We start from the raw sequence: 13,046 nt of genomic DNA on the forward strand, positions 1-13,046 counted from the left end.
GAGTGAGTAGTAGAGAGTAGTAGAGTAGTAGAGAGTGAGTAGTAGTGAGTGAGTAGTAGAGAGTAGTGGAGTAGTAGAGTGAGTAGTAGAGAGTAGTAGAGAGTGAGTAGTAGAGTGAGTAGTAGAGAGTGAGTACCAGAGAGAGAGTAGTAGAGAGTAGTAGAGAGTGAGTAGTAGGGAGAGAGTAGTAGAGAGTAGTAGAGAGAGAGTAGTAGAGAGTAGTAGAGAGTGAGTAGTAGAGAGTGAGTAGTAGAGGTAGTAGAGTGAGTAGTAGAGTGAGTAGTAGAGCGAGAGTAGTAGAGAGAGAGTAGTAGAGAGTGAGTTGTAGAGAATAGTAGAGAGTGAGTAGTAGAGAGAGTAGTAGAGAGTAGTAGAGTAGTAGAGAGTGAGTAGTAGAGAGTAGTAGAGTAGTAGAGAGTAGTAGAGTAGTAGAGAGTGAGTAGTAGAGATTAGAAGAGAGCGAGTAGTAGAGAGTGAGTAGTGGAGAGTGAGTAGTAGAGAGTAGTAGAGAGCGAGTAGTAGAGAGTGAGTAGTAGAGAGAGAGTGAGTAGTAGAGAGTAGTAGTAGAGAGTGAGTAGTAGAGAACGAGTAGTAGAGAGTGAGTGGTAGAGAGTAGTAGAGAGTAGTAGATTGAGTAGTAGAGAGTAGTAGAGAGTGAGTAGTAGAGAGTGAATAGTAGAGGTAGTAGAGAGCAGTAGGGAGTGAGTAGTAGAGAGTAGTAGAGAGTGAGTAGTAGAGTGAGTAGTAGAGAGTGAGTAGCAGAGAGAGAGTAGTAGAGAGTAGTAGAGCGAGAGTAGTAGAGAGTGAGTAGCAGAGAGTGAGTAGTAGAGTGAGTAGTAGAGTGAGTAGTAGAGCGAGAGTAGTAGAGAGAGAGTAGTAGAGAGTGAGTATTAGAGAGAGTAGTAGAGAGTGAGTAGTAGAGAGTGAGTAGTAGAGAGTAGTAGAGAGTGAGTAGTAGAGTGAGTAGTGGAGAGTGAGTAGTAGAGAGTAGTAGAGAGCGAGTAATAGAGAGTGAGTAGTAGAGTGAGTAGTAGAGAGTGAGTAGTAGAGAGTGAGTAGTAGAGAGAGAGTAGTAGAGAGTGAGTAGTAGAGTAGTAGAGAGTGAGTGGTAGAGAGTAGTAGAGAGTAGTAGAGTGAGTAGTAGAGAGTAGTAGTAGAGAGTAGTAGAGATTAGTAGAGTGTAGTAGAGAGTAGTAGCGAGTAAGTAGTAGAGAGTGAGCAGTAGAGAATGAGTAGTAGAGAGTAGTAGAGAGTGAATAGTAGAGAGTAGTAGAGAGTGAGTATTAGAGAGTGAGTAGTAGAGAGTAGTAGAGAGTGAGTAGTAGAGAGTAGTAGAGAGTAGTAGAGAGTAGTAGAGTGAGTAGTAGAGAGTGAGTAGTAGAGAGTAGTAGAGTAGTAGAGAGTGAGTACTAGAGAGTAGTAGTAGAGAGTAGTAGAGTGTAGTAGAGAGTGAGTACTAGTGAGTAGTAGCGAGTGAATAGTAGAGAGTGAGTAGTAGAGAGTGAGTAGTAGAGTGAGTAGTAGAGAGTGAGTAGCAGAGAGAGAGTAGTAGAGAGTAGTAGAGAGTGAGTAGTAGGGAGAGAGTAGTAGAGAGTATTAGAGAGCAAGAAGTAGAGAGTAGTAGAGAGTGAGTAGCAGAGAGTGAGTAGTAGAGGTAGTAGAGTGAGTAGTAGAGTGAGTAGTAGAGAGTAGTGGAGTAGTAGAGTGAGTAGTAGAGAGTGAGTAGTAGAGTGAGTAGTAGAGAGTGAGTAGCAGAGATAGAGTAGTAGAGAGTAGTAGAGAGCGAGTAGTAGGGAGAGAGTAGTAGAGAGTAGTAGAGAGAGAGTAGTAGAGAGTAGTAGAGAGTGAGTAGTAGAGAGTGAGTAGTAGAGGTAGTAGAGTGAGTAGTAGAGTGAGTAGTAGAGCGAGAGTAGTAGAGAGAGAGTAGTAGAGAGTGAGTTGTAGAGAATAGTAGAGAGTGAGTAGTAGGGAGAGTAGTAGAGAGTAGTAGAGTAGTAGAGAGTGAGTAGTAGAGAGTAGTAGAGTAGTAGAGAGTAGTAGAGTAGTAGAGAGTGAGTAGTAGAGATTAGAAGAGAGCGAGTAGTAGAGAGTGAGTAGTGGAGAGTGAGTAGTAGAGAGTAGTAGAGAGTGAGTAGTAGAGAGTGAGTAGTAGAGAGAGAGTGAGTAGTAGAGAGTAGTAGTAGAGAGTGAGTAGTAGAGAACGAGTAGTAGAGAGTGAGTGGTAGAAAGTAGTAGAGGGTAGTAGATTGAGTAGTAGAGAGTAGTAGAGAGTGAGTAGTAGAGAGTGAGTAGTAGAGAGTGGTAGAGAGCAGTAGGGATTGAGTAGAGAGTAGTAGAGAGTGAGTAGTAGAGTGAGTAGTAGAGAGTGAGTAGCAGAGAGAGAGTAGTAGAGAGTAGTAGAGCGTGAGTAGTAGAGAGAAGTAGAGAGTGAGTAGTAGAGAGTGAGTAGTAGAGGGTGAGTAGCAGAGAGTGAGTAGTAGAGTGAGTAGTAGAGTGAGTAGTAGAGTGAGAGTAGTAGAGAGAGAGTAGTAGAGAGTGAGTATTAGAGAGAGTAGTAGAGAGTGAGTAGTAGAGAGTGAGTAGTAGAGAAGAGTAGAGAGTGAGTAGTAGAGTGAGTAGTGGAAAGTGAGTAGTAGAGAGTAGTAGAGAGCGAAGAATAGAGAGTGAGTAGTAGAGTGAGTAGTAGAGAGTGAGTAGTAGAGTGAGTAGTAGAGAGAGAGTAGTAGAGAGAGAGTAGTAGAGTAGTAGAGAGTGAGTGGTAGAGAGTAGTAGAGACTAGTAGAGTGAGTAGTAGAGTGAGTAGTGGAGAGTGAGTAGTAGAGATTAGTAGAGAGCGAGTAATAGAGAGTGAGTAGTAGAGTGAGTAGTAGAGAGTGAGTAGTAGAGAGTGAGTAGTAGAGAGAGAGTAGTAGAGAGTGAGTAGTAGAGTAGTAGAGAGTGAGTAGTAGAGAGTAGTAGTAGAGAGTAGTAGAGTGTAGTAGAGAGTGAGTACTAGTGAGAAGTAGTGAGTGAATAGTAGAGAGTGAGTAGTAGAGAGTGAGTAGTAGAGAGTAGTAGAGAGTGAGTAGTAGAGAGTGAGTAGTAGAGAGTAGTAGAGTAGTAGAGAGTGAGTAGTAGTGAGTGAGTAGTAGAGAGTAGTGGAGTAGTAGAGTGAGTAGTAGAGAGTAGTAGAGAGTGAGTAGTAGAGTGAGTAGTAGAGAGTGAGTAGCAGAGAAAGAGTAGTAGAGAGTAGTAGAGAGTGAGTAGTAGGGAGAGAGTAGTAGAGAGTAGTAGAGAGAGAGTAGTAGAGATTAGTAGAGAGTGAGTAGTAGAGAGTGAGTAGTAGAGGTAGTAGAGTGAGTAGTAGAGTGAGTAGTAGAGCGAGAGTAGTAGAGAGAGAGTAGTAGAGAGTGAGTTGTAGAGAATAGTAGAGAGTGAGTAGTAGAGAGAGTAGTAGAGAGTAGTAGAGTAGTAGAGAGTGAGTAGTAGAGAGTAGTAGAGTAGTAGAGAGTAGTAGAGTAGTAGAGAGTGAGTAGTAGAGAGTAGAAGAGAGCGAGTAGTAGAGAGTGAGTAGTGGAGAGTGAGTAGTAGAGAGTAGTAGAGAGCGAGTAGTAGAGAGTGAGTAGTAGAGAGAGAGTGAGTAGTAGAGAGTAGTAGTAGAGAGTGAGTAGTAGAGAACGAGTAGTAGAGAGTGAGTGGTAGAGAGTAGTAGAGAGTAGTAGATTGAGTAGTAGAGAGTAGTAGAGAGTGAGTAGTAGAGAGTGAATAGTAGAGGTAGTAGAGAGCAGTAGAGAGTGAGTAGTAGAGAGTAGTAGAGAGTGAGTAGTAGAGTGAGTAGTAGAGAGTGAGTAGCAGAGAGAGAGTAGTAGAGAGTAGTAGAGCAAGAGTAGTAGAGAGTGAGTACTAGAGAGTGAGTAGTAGAGGGTGAGTAGCAGAGAGTGAGTAGTAGAGTGAGTAGTAGAGTGAGTAGTAGAGCGAGAGTAGTAGAGAGAGAGTAGTAGAGAGTGAGTATTAGAGAGAGTAGTAGAGAGTGAGTAGTAGAGAGTGAGTAGTAGAGAGTAGTAGAGAGTGAGTAGTAGAGTGAGTAGTGGAGAGTGAGTAGTAGAGAGTAGTAGAGAGCGAGTAATAGAGAGTGAGTAGTAGAGTGAGTAGTAGAGAGTGAGTAGTAGAGAGTGAGTAGTAGAGAGAGAGTAGTAGAGAGTGAGTAGTAGAGTAGTAGAGAGTGAGTGGTAGAGAGTAGTAGAGAGTAGTAGAGTGTGTAGTAGAGAGTAGTAGTAGAGAGTAGTAGAGATTAGTAGAGTGTAGTAGAGAGTAGTAGCGAGTAAGTAGTAGAGAGTGAGCAGTAGAGAATGAGTAGTAGAGAGTAGTAGAGAGTGAATAGTAGAGAGTAGTAGAGAGTGAGTAGTAGAGAGTGAGTAGTAGAGAGTAGTAGAGAGTGAGTAGTAGAGAGTAGTAGAGAGTAGTAGTGAGTGAGTAGTAGAGAGTAGTAGAGTGAGTAGTAAAGAGTAAGTAGTAGAGAGTAGTAGAGTAGTAGAGAGTGAGTAGTAGAGAGTAGTAGAGAGCGAGTAGTAGAGAGTGAATAGTGGAGAGTGAGTAGTAGAGATAGTAGAGAGCGAGTAGTAGAGAGTGAGTAGTAGAGAGAGAGTGAGTAGTAGAGAGTAGTAGAGTGAGTAGTAGAGAGTGAGTAGTAGAGAGTGAGTAGTAGAGAGTGAGTAGTAGAGAGTGAGTAGTAGAGTAGTAGAGAGTAGTAGATTGAGTAGTAGAGAGTAGTAGAGAGTGAGTAGTAGAGAGTGAGTAGTAGAGAGTAGCAGAGAGCAGTAGAGAGTGAGTAGTACAGAGTAGTAGAGAGAGAGGTAGAGAGGTAGAAAGTAGAGAGTGAGTAGTAGAGAGTGAGTAGTAGAGTAATAGAGAGTAGTAGAGTGAGTAGTAGAGAGTGAGTAGTAGAGAGTAGTAGAGAGTGAGTAGTAGAGAGTAAGTAGTAGAGAGTGAGTAGTAGAGTAGTAGAGAGTAGTAGAGAGTAGTAGAGTGAGTAGTAGAGAGTAGTAGAGAGTGAGTAGTAGAGAGTGAGAACTAGAGAGTAGTAGTAGAGAGTAGTAGAGTGTAGTAGAGAGTGAGTACTAGTGAGTAGTAGCGAGTGAATAGTAGAGAGTGAGTAGTAGAGAGTGAGTAGTAGAGAGTAGTAGAGAGTGAGTAGTAGAGAGTGAGTAGTAGAGAGTAGTAGAGTAGTAGAGAGTGAGTAGTAGTGAGTGAGTAGTAGAGAGTAGTGGAGTAGTAGAGTGAGTAGTAGAGAGTAGTAGAGAGTGAGTAGTAGAGTGAGTAGTAGAGAGTGAGTAGCAGAGAGAGAGTAGTAGAGAGTAGTAGAGAGTGAGTAGTAGGGAGAGAGTAGTAGAGAGTAGTAGAGAGAGAGTAGTAGAGAGTAGTAGAGAGTGAGTAGTAGAGAGTGAGTAGTAGAGGTAGTAGAGTGAGTAGTAGAGTGAGTAGTAGAGCGAGAGTAGTAGAGAGAGAGTAGTAGAGAGTGAGTTGTAGAGAATAGTAGAGAGTGAGTAGTAGAGAGAGTAGTAGAGAGTAGTAGAGTAGTAGAGAGTGAGTAGTAGAGAGTAGTAGAGTAGTAGAGAGTAGTAGAGTAGTAGAGAGTGAGTAGTAGAGAGTAGAAGAGAGCGAGTAGTAGAGAGTGAGTAGTGGAGAGTGAGTAGTAGAGAGTAGTAGAGAGCGAGTAGTAGAGAGTGAGCAGTAGAGAGAGAGTGAGTAGTAGAGAGTAGTAGTAGAGAGTGAGTAGTAGAGAACGAGTAGTAGAGAGTGAGTGGTAGAGAGTAGTAGAGAGTAGTAGATTGAGAAGTAGAGAGTAGTAGAGAGTGAGTAGTAGAGAGTGAGTAGTAGAGAGTAGTAGAGAGCAGTAGGGAGTGAGTAGTAGAGAGTAGTAGAGAGTGAGTAGTAGAGTGAGTAGTAGAGAGTGAGTAGCAGAGAGAAAGTAGTAGAGAGTAGTAGAGCGTGAGTAGTAGAGAGTAGTAGAGAGTGAGTAGTAGAGAGTGAGTAGTAGAGGGTGAGTAGCAGAGAGTGAGTAGTAGAGAGTGAGTAGTAGAGTGAGTAGTAGAGTGAGTAGTAGAGCGAGAGTAGTAGAGAGAGAGTAGTAGAGAGTGAGTATTAGAGAGAGTAGTAGAGAGTGAGTAGTAGAGAGTGAGTAGTAGAGAGTAGTAGAGAGTGAGTAGTAGAGTGAGTAGTGGAGAGTGAGTAGTAGAGAGTAGTAGAGAGCGAGTAATAGAGAGTGAGTAGTAGAGTGAGTAGTAGAGAGTGAGTAGTAGAGAGTGAGTAGTAGAGAGAGAGTAGTAGAGAGTGAGTAGTAGAGTAGTAGAGGGTGAGTGGTAGAGAGTAGTAGAGAGTAGTAGAGTGAGTAGTAGAGAGTAGTAGTAGAGAGTAGTAGAGATTAGTAGAGTGTAGTAGAGAGTAGTAGCGAGTAAGTAGTAGACAGTGAGCAGTAGAGAATGAGTAGTAGAGAGTAGTAGAGAGTGAATAGTAGAGAGTAGTAGAGTGTGAGTAGTAGAGAGTGAGTAGTAGAGAGTAGTAGAGAGTGAGTAGTAGAGAGTAGTAGAGAGTAGTAGTGAGTGAGTAGTAGAGCATAGTAGAGAGAGTAGTAGAGAGTGAGTAGTAGAGAGTAGTAGAGTAGTAGAGAGTGAGTAGTAGAGAGTGAGTAGTAGAGAGTAGTAGAGAGTGAGTAGTAGAGAGTGAGTAGTAGAGAGTGAGTAGTAGAGAGTAGTAGAGAGTGAGAAGTAGAGAGAGTAGTAGAGAGTAGTAGAGTAGTAGAGAGTGAGTAGTAGAGAGTGAGTAGTAGAGAGTAGTAGAGAGTGAGTAGTAGAGAGAGTAATAGAGAGTGAGAAGTAGAGAGAGTAGTAGAGAGTAGTAGAGTAGTAGAGAGTGAGTAGTAGAGAGTAGTCAGTCAGTGTCAGTCTGTGTCAGTCAGTGTCAGTCGGCCAGTCAGTGTCATTGTCAGTCAGTCAGTCAGTGTCAGTCAATCAATGTCAGTCAATCAGTGTCAGTCAGTGTCAGTGTCAGTCAGTGTCAGTGTCAGTCAATCAGTGTCAGTCAGTGTCAATCAGTCAGTGTCAGTCAGTCAGTGTCAGTCAGTGTCAATCAGTCAGTGTCAGTCAATCAGTGTCAGTCAGTCAGTGTCAGCTAGAGCAGCTCTGCTGACCTGGTTCTCTGGTTCTAAAGCAGCTCTGCTGACCTGGTTCTCTGGCTCTAAAGCAGCTCTGCTGACCTGGTTCTCTCCCTCTAAAGCATCTCTGCTGACCTGGTTTCTCTGGATCTACAGTAAGTCTGCTGTCCTGGTTCTCTGGCTCCAGAGCTGCTCTGCTGACCTAGTTCTTAGGCTACAGAGCAGCTCTCCTGATCTGGTTCTCTGGCTCTACAACAGCTCTGCTGACCTGGTTCTCTGGCTCTAGAGCAGCTCTGCTGACCCGGTTCAATGGCTCTAAAGCAGTTCTGCTGACATTGTTCTCTGGCTCTAGAGCAGCTCTGTTGACCTGGTTCTCTCCCTCTAGAGCAGCTCTACTGACCTGGTTTCTCTGGCTCTACAACAGCTCTGCCGACCTGGTTCTCTGGCTCTAGAGAGGCTCTGCTGACCTGGTTCTTAGGCTCTAGAGCAGCTCTGCTGAACTGGTTCTCTGGCTCTAAAGCAGCGCTGCTGACCTGGTTCTATGGCTCTAAAGCAGCTCTGCTGACTTAGTTCTCTGGCTCTAGAGCAGCTCTGCTGACCTCGTTCTCTGGCTCTAAAGCAGATCTGCTGGCCTGGTTCTCTGGCTCTAAAGCAGATCTGCTGGCCTGGTTCTCTGGCTCTAAAGCAGCTCTGCTGACCTGGTTCTCTGGCTCTAAAGCAGATCTGCTGGCCTGGTTCTCTGGCTCTAAAGCAGATCTGCTGGCCTGGTTCTCTGACTCTAAAGCAGCTCTGCTGACCTGGTTCTCTCCCACTAAAGCAGCTCTGCTGACCTGGTTTCTCTGGCTCTACAGCAGCTCTGCTGACCTGGTTCTCTGGCTCTAGAGCAGCTCTGCTGACCTGGTTCTCTGGCTCTACAACAGCTCTGCTGACCTGGTTCTCTGGCTCTAAAGCAGCTCTGTTGACCCGGTTCTATGGCTCTAAAGCAGTTCTGCTGACCTAGTTCTCTGGCTCTAGAGCAGCTCTGCTGACCTGGTCCCTTGGCTCTAAAGCAGCTCTGCTTACCTGGTTCTCTCCCTCTAAAGCAGCTCTGCTGACCTGGTTCTCTCGCTCTAAAGCAGCTCTACTGACCTGGTTTCTCTGGCTCTACAGCAGCTCTGCTGATCTGGTTCTCTGGCTCTAGAGCAGCTCTGCTGACCTGGTTCTTAGGCTCTAGAGCAGCTCTGCAGACCTGTTTCTCTGGCTCTAAAGCAGCTCTGCTGGCCTGCTTCTATGGCTCGAAAGCAGCTCTGCTGACCTGGTTCTCTGGCTCTAGAGCAGCTCTGCTGACCTGGTTCTCTGGCTCTAAATCAGCTCTGCTGACCTGATTCTCTGCCTCTAGAGCAGCTCTGCTGACCTGGTTCTCTGGCTCTAAAGCAGCTCTGCTGACCTGGTTCTCTGGCTCTAGAGCAGCTCTGCTGACCTAGTTCTCTGGCTCTAGAGCAGCTCTGCTGACCTGGTCCCTTGGCTCTAAAGCAGCTCTGCTGACCTGGTTCTCTCCCTCTAAAGCAGCTCTGCTGACCTGGTTTCTCTGGCTCTAGAGCAGCTCTGCTGACCTGGTTCTCTGGCTCTACAGCAACTCTGCTGACCTGGTTCTCTCCTTCTAAAGCAGCTCTGCTGACCTGGTTTTCTGCCTCTAGAACAGCTCTGCTGACCTCGTTCTCTGGATCTAAAGCAGCTCTGCTGACCTGGTTCTATGTCTCTAAAGCAGCTCTGCTGACCTGGTTCTCTGGCTCTAGAGCAGCTCTTCTAACCTGGTTCTTTGGCTCTAAAGCAGCTCTGCTGACCTGCTTCTCTCCCTCTAAAGAGCTCTGCTTACCTGGTTCTCTGGCTCTAAATCAGTTCTGCTGACCTGGTTCTCTGCCTCTAGAGCAGCTCTGCTGACCTGGTTCTATGGCTCTAAAGCAGCTGTGCTGACCTGGTTCTCTGGCTCTAGAGCAGCTCTGCTGACCTGGTTTCTCTGGCTCTACAGCAGCTCTGCTGACCTGGTTCTTGGCCTCTAGAGCAGCTCTGCTGACCTGGGTCTCTGGCTCTAGAGCAGCTCTGCTGACCTGGGTCTCTGATTCTAGAGCAGCTCTGCTGACCTGCTTCTTAGGCTCTATAGCAGCTCTGGTGACCTGGTTCTCTGCCTCTACAACGGCTCTGCTGACCTAGTTTCTCTGGCTCTACAGCAGCTCTGCTGACCTGGCTCTCTGCGTTCACGATGCACGCACCCGAATTGCGAAAATATATGAAAAAATAATAGTTTATTTTAAGGTCAAATATATTATTTTTATGAATATCTTAGATAATCTCTTGCCCTAATATCTATATTAAAACACATACATATCACTTTGGAACATAAATATTTTTTGCGGGAGTCGCGCACCCAGCGCGACCCAGCATGTATATGATGTCACGCGGGACCCGCCACCATGCAAGCATCTCGTACCATAATGCGCATGTGTCGCGATTGCATGGGAGCAGGAGTCGCTGACTGGTCGCATACCAATCACGTAATATTAAATGTATATGATGTAACTGAAAAACACGCAGCCATCGCACACCGTACGCGGATCCTTCACAACTTTTCTAAAATGGTGGCTAGAATCCGCGCACCCACCGTGATGTGTACACTTAGAGAGCGCGACTCCGAAAAAAATTGTAACAAGAATTGTAAAAAGAACATAATATAAATATATTAAAATTAAAAATGAAAACAAAAAAATTAATCAATATTTCATTTTGAATGCTTTTTAAAAAAAATGTTTAGCAACTTTCAGAAAAATATATAATGTTATTTAATTAATAAAATATTTATAAATAAACAGTTAAAAAACTGTAGAAAATCAGTACAAAAAAGTAGGTATAACTACTATCACACTCAAAAATTAGCATATAAAAAACCTTTGAAATTCACTGAAAAAAACCATAGGTTTCAGTGACGTTATAGTTAGCAATTAGCATTTAAAAAACCTTAGAAATTCACAGAAAAAAACCATAGGTTTCAGGGGTGTTATAGTTAGCTGGCCATTTCACTCGTACAAAACCATAGAAATTCCTCTGTTATAGTTAGTTCTGCTAACTATAACTCGTGCGCCCGCAATGCACTGCTGATGATGTCACATATTGTATCATTCATGGCATGGTCAGTGACATCACTGATGACATCACTGATGACATCTCAAATGGCATCACTGATGACATCATCCAGTGAATGTGGTTTAGTTTGAAATTTAAATATGTATTATATATATACCAATTGTTGGAAGGCGGACCCCGAGGAGTCGGTGAGACCACCAAGGGGGGCCCTCGCACTGCACGAAGTAGCCGAGCGCTGCCGAGAAGTCTCCTGAGAGATCCTTCTCCTATCACGTACTAGCACAGTAACACCACCACACCGGACTCAAGGAGGTTGTCTCAAGACAAGCAATTCTTTATCATCAATAAAAGGTTACGAGTTCAATATTTACACGAAGGGATCGAGGGATCCACCAAAAGTCTCAATGTCTCTTTGGAAGGGTAGGGGTAGCGGGACAGTCTTTGGCAGGAATGTGGTACAAGGGTACCTGGGGCCCAGTTCTTATCCTCAAGCTGGAGGACCTCCGATCTCGGAGGGGTCGAGCCGCGGCGGCGTCAGCAGGGCTCTGGCGTACAGTTCGTGGAGAGCCGCGATTCAATCAGCAGGGCTCTCAAGATGGTTTCTGCTCAGCTCGAGCCGCGACGTCGTCAGCAGGGCTCCGAGGAAGGTTTCAGCGAGGTTGGGCCGCGACAGCGTCTGCAGGGCTCCGATGTTCCAGGTGGTTCAGAGAGGGTTCACAAGAGGGAGCCGCGACGCAGTCAGCAGGGCTCGTGATGGTTCCGGCAAGAGTTCTTCTCCGTAGGGTCAGCCGCGATTCGATCAGCAGGGCTCTCGACTCCGGGATACAACTGCCGAGCTGTGGTGGGGTCGCCCCAGATATAGGTCTGGAGCCCTTTGATGTCCGGACCTATGCGCCCGAGGGGGCGGAGTGGCCGGGTGGAGGTGGCCAGACGCCCAGCAGGAGAGGCGCCAGGCCCATGGGAGTTGTATGGCGATCCCACCTCGAAAGGGGAGGACAGTTGGGGGTCCCATCGATACTGTCCTCCGCCGGGGGCGATGAATGGTTCCTGCGGCACCCCCTGGCCAGTTCGTGGTGCCTCGATGTCGGGGCTTCGCTGGGGTCGAGGCCGGGTTGAGCGGGGTCGCGCCGGCTGGTGCACGGTGTGACGTGGATGCCAACAAGATGGCGGAGCCACGAGGAGTATGCAACCACGTGCAGCTCCGGGTGAAGGGCCTTGGTGCAGTCCAGATGGGTGGCCCGTGACGGCCGGGGCGGGGAACGGCCACAATCCAGGGGGTTAAGGACCACGCCACGAGGCCGGGTCTAACAGGCGTCCCCCCCAGCCGAAGGCATGGAGAGTCACCCATCTCCTTGGGGATTCTCCTCGTCAAGGCGGAAGAAGCGGGACAGGCCGTCGGCGTTGGCGTGGTCATTGCCGGGCCGGTGTTCGACGTCAAAGTCCATCCCTTGTAGCGAGATGGACCATCGCAGCAGCTTGGGGTTCTCGCCCCGCATTCGCATTAACCATTGCAAGGGCCGGTGGTCGGTCTGGACCCGGAAGTGGGCGCCAAAGAGGTAGGGCCGGAGCTTCTTGAGGGCCCACACCACAGCGAAGGCCTCGCGCTCAATAGTGCTCCAGCGTTGCTCCCGGGGCAGTAGTCGCCGGCTGATGAAGGCCACTGGTCGGTCGAGCCCCTTTTCGTCAGTTTGGGAGAGGACGGCCCCGATCCCATACTCGGAGGCGTCCGTCTGTACCACGAACTCCTTCTGGTAGTCCGGGGCCTGCAGCACCGGAGCAGTACACATGGCCGTTTTGAGGGTGTCGAAGGCTGTTTGGCAGCGGGGTGTCCAGTGTACCTTCTTGGGCTGTTTTTTGGACGTTAACTCTGTGAGGGGGCCAACAATGCTCCCATAGTCCCGGATAAACCGCCGGTAGTATCCGGTGAGGCCCAGGAAGGCCCGGACAGCGGTCTGGGTAGTGGGGGGTTCCCAGGTCTGGATGGCATCTATCTTCGCTTGGAGGGGGGCCACCTGCCCGCTCCCCACTTGATGGCCCAGGTAGGTCACGGATCCGTGGCCGATTTGGCATTTGCTGGCCTTGATTGTGAGCCCGGCCCGCTGGAGGGCGGCCAGGACGGCCTTCAGGTGGAGGAGGTGCTCGGCCCAGTGGTTGCTGTACACGGCAATGTCATCTAAGTAGGCCGCGCTGAAGGCCTCAAGCCCGGCCAAAACCTTGTTCACCAGTCTTTGGAAGGTGGCCGGGGCGTTCTTCATTCCGAAGGGCATCACCCGAAAGTGGTAATGCCCATCCGGAGTCGAAAAGGCGGATCTTTCTTGGGCGCCGGGGGTGAGCTGGATTTGCCAGTACCCGGCGGTGAGGTCCAGCGTGCTCAAGTAGCGAGCGGCCCCTAGGCGGTCGATGAGTTCGTCGGCCCGGGGTATCGGGTGTGCGTCCGTCTTGGTTACTACATTCAGGGCTCGGTAGTCCACGCAGAATCGCAACTCCGGGGGGTGACCGGGAGCTGCGGCCTTGGGCACCAGGACGACAGGGCTGGCCCACGGGCTGTCGGAAGGCTCGATGACCCCCAGGGCCAGCATCTTCGCTACTTCGGCCTGGATGCAGGCCCGCACTCGGTCAGGCACGCGGTAGGCTCTGTGTCGTATGGGGGGGTTCTCCCCGGTGTCGACGTCGTGGACGCACCAGTGGGTCACCCCCGGGGTGAGGGAGAAGAGGTCTGCGTAGTCCCGCAGTAATCGCTGGCAGTCGTTGCGCTGTTCCGGGGTCAGAGACGAGGCGAGTTGGACCCCTTCGATCGATC

The sequence above is a fragment of the Triturus cristatus genome, chromosome 7, assembly GCF_964204655.1.
Source record: "Triturus cristatus chromosome 7, aTriCri1.1, whole genome shotgun sequence".
NCBI lineage: Eukaryota > Metazoa > Chordata > Amphibia > Caudata > Salamandridae > Triturus > Triturus cristatus.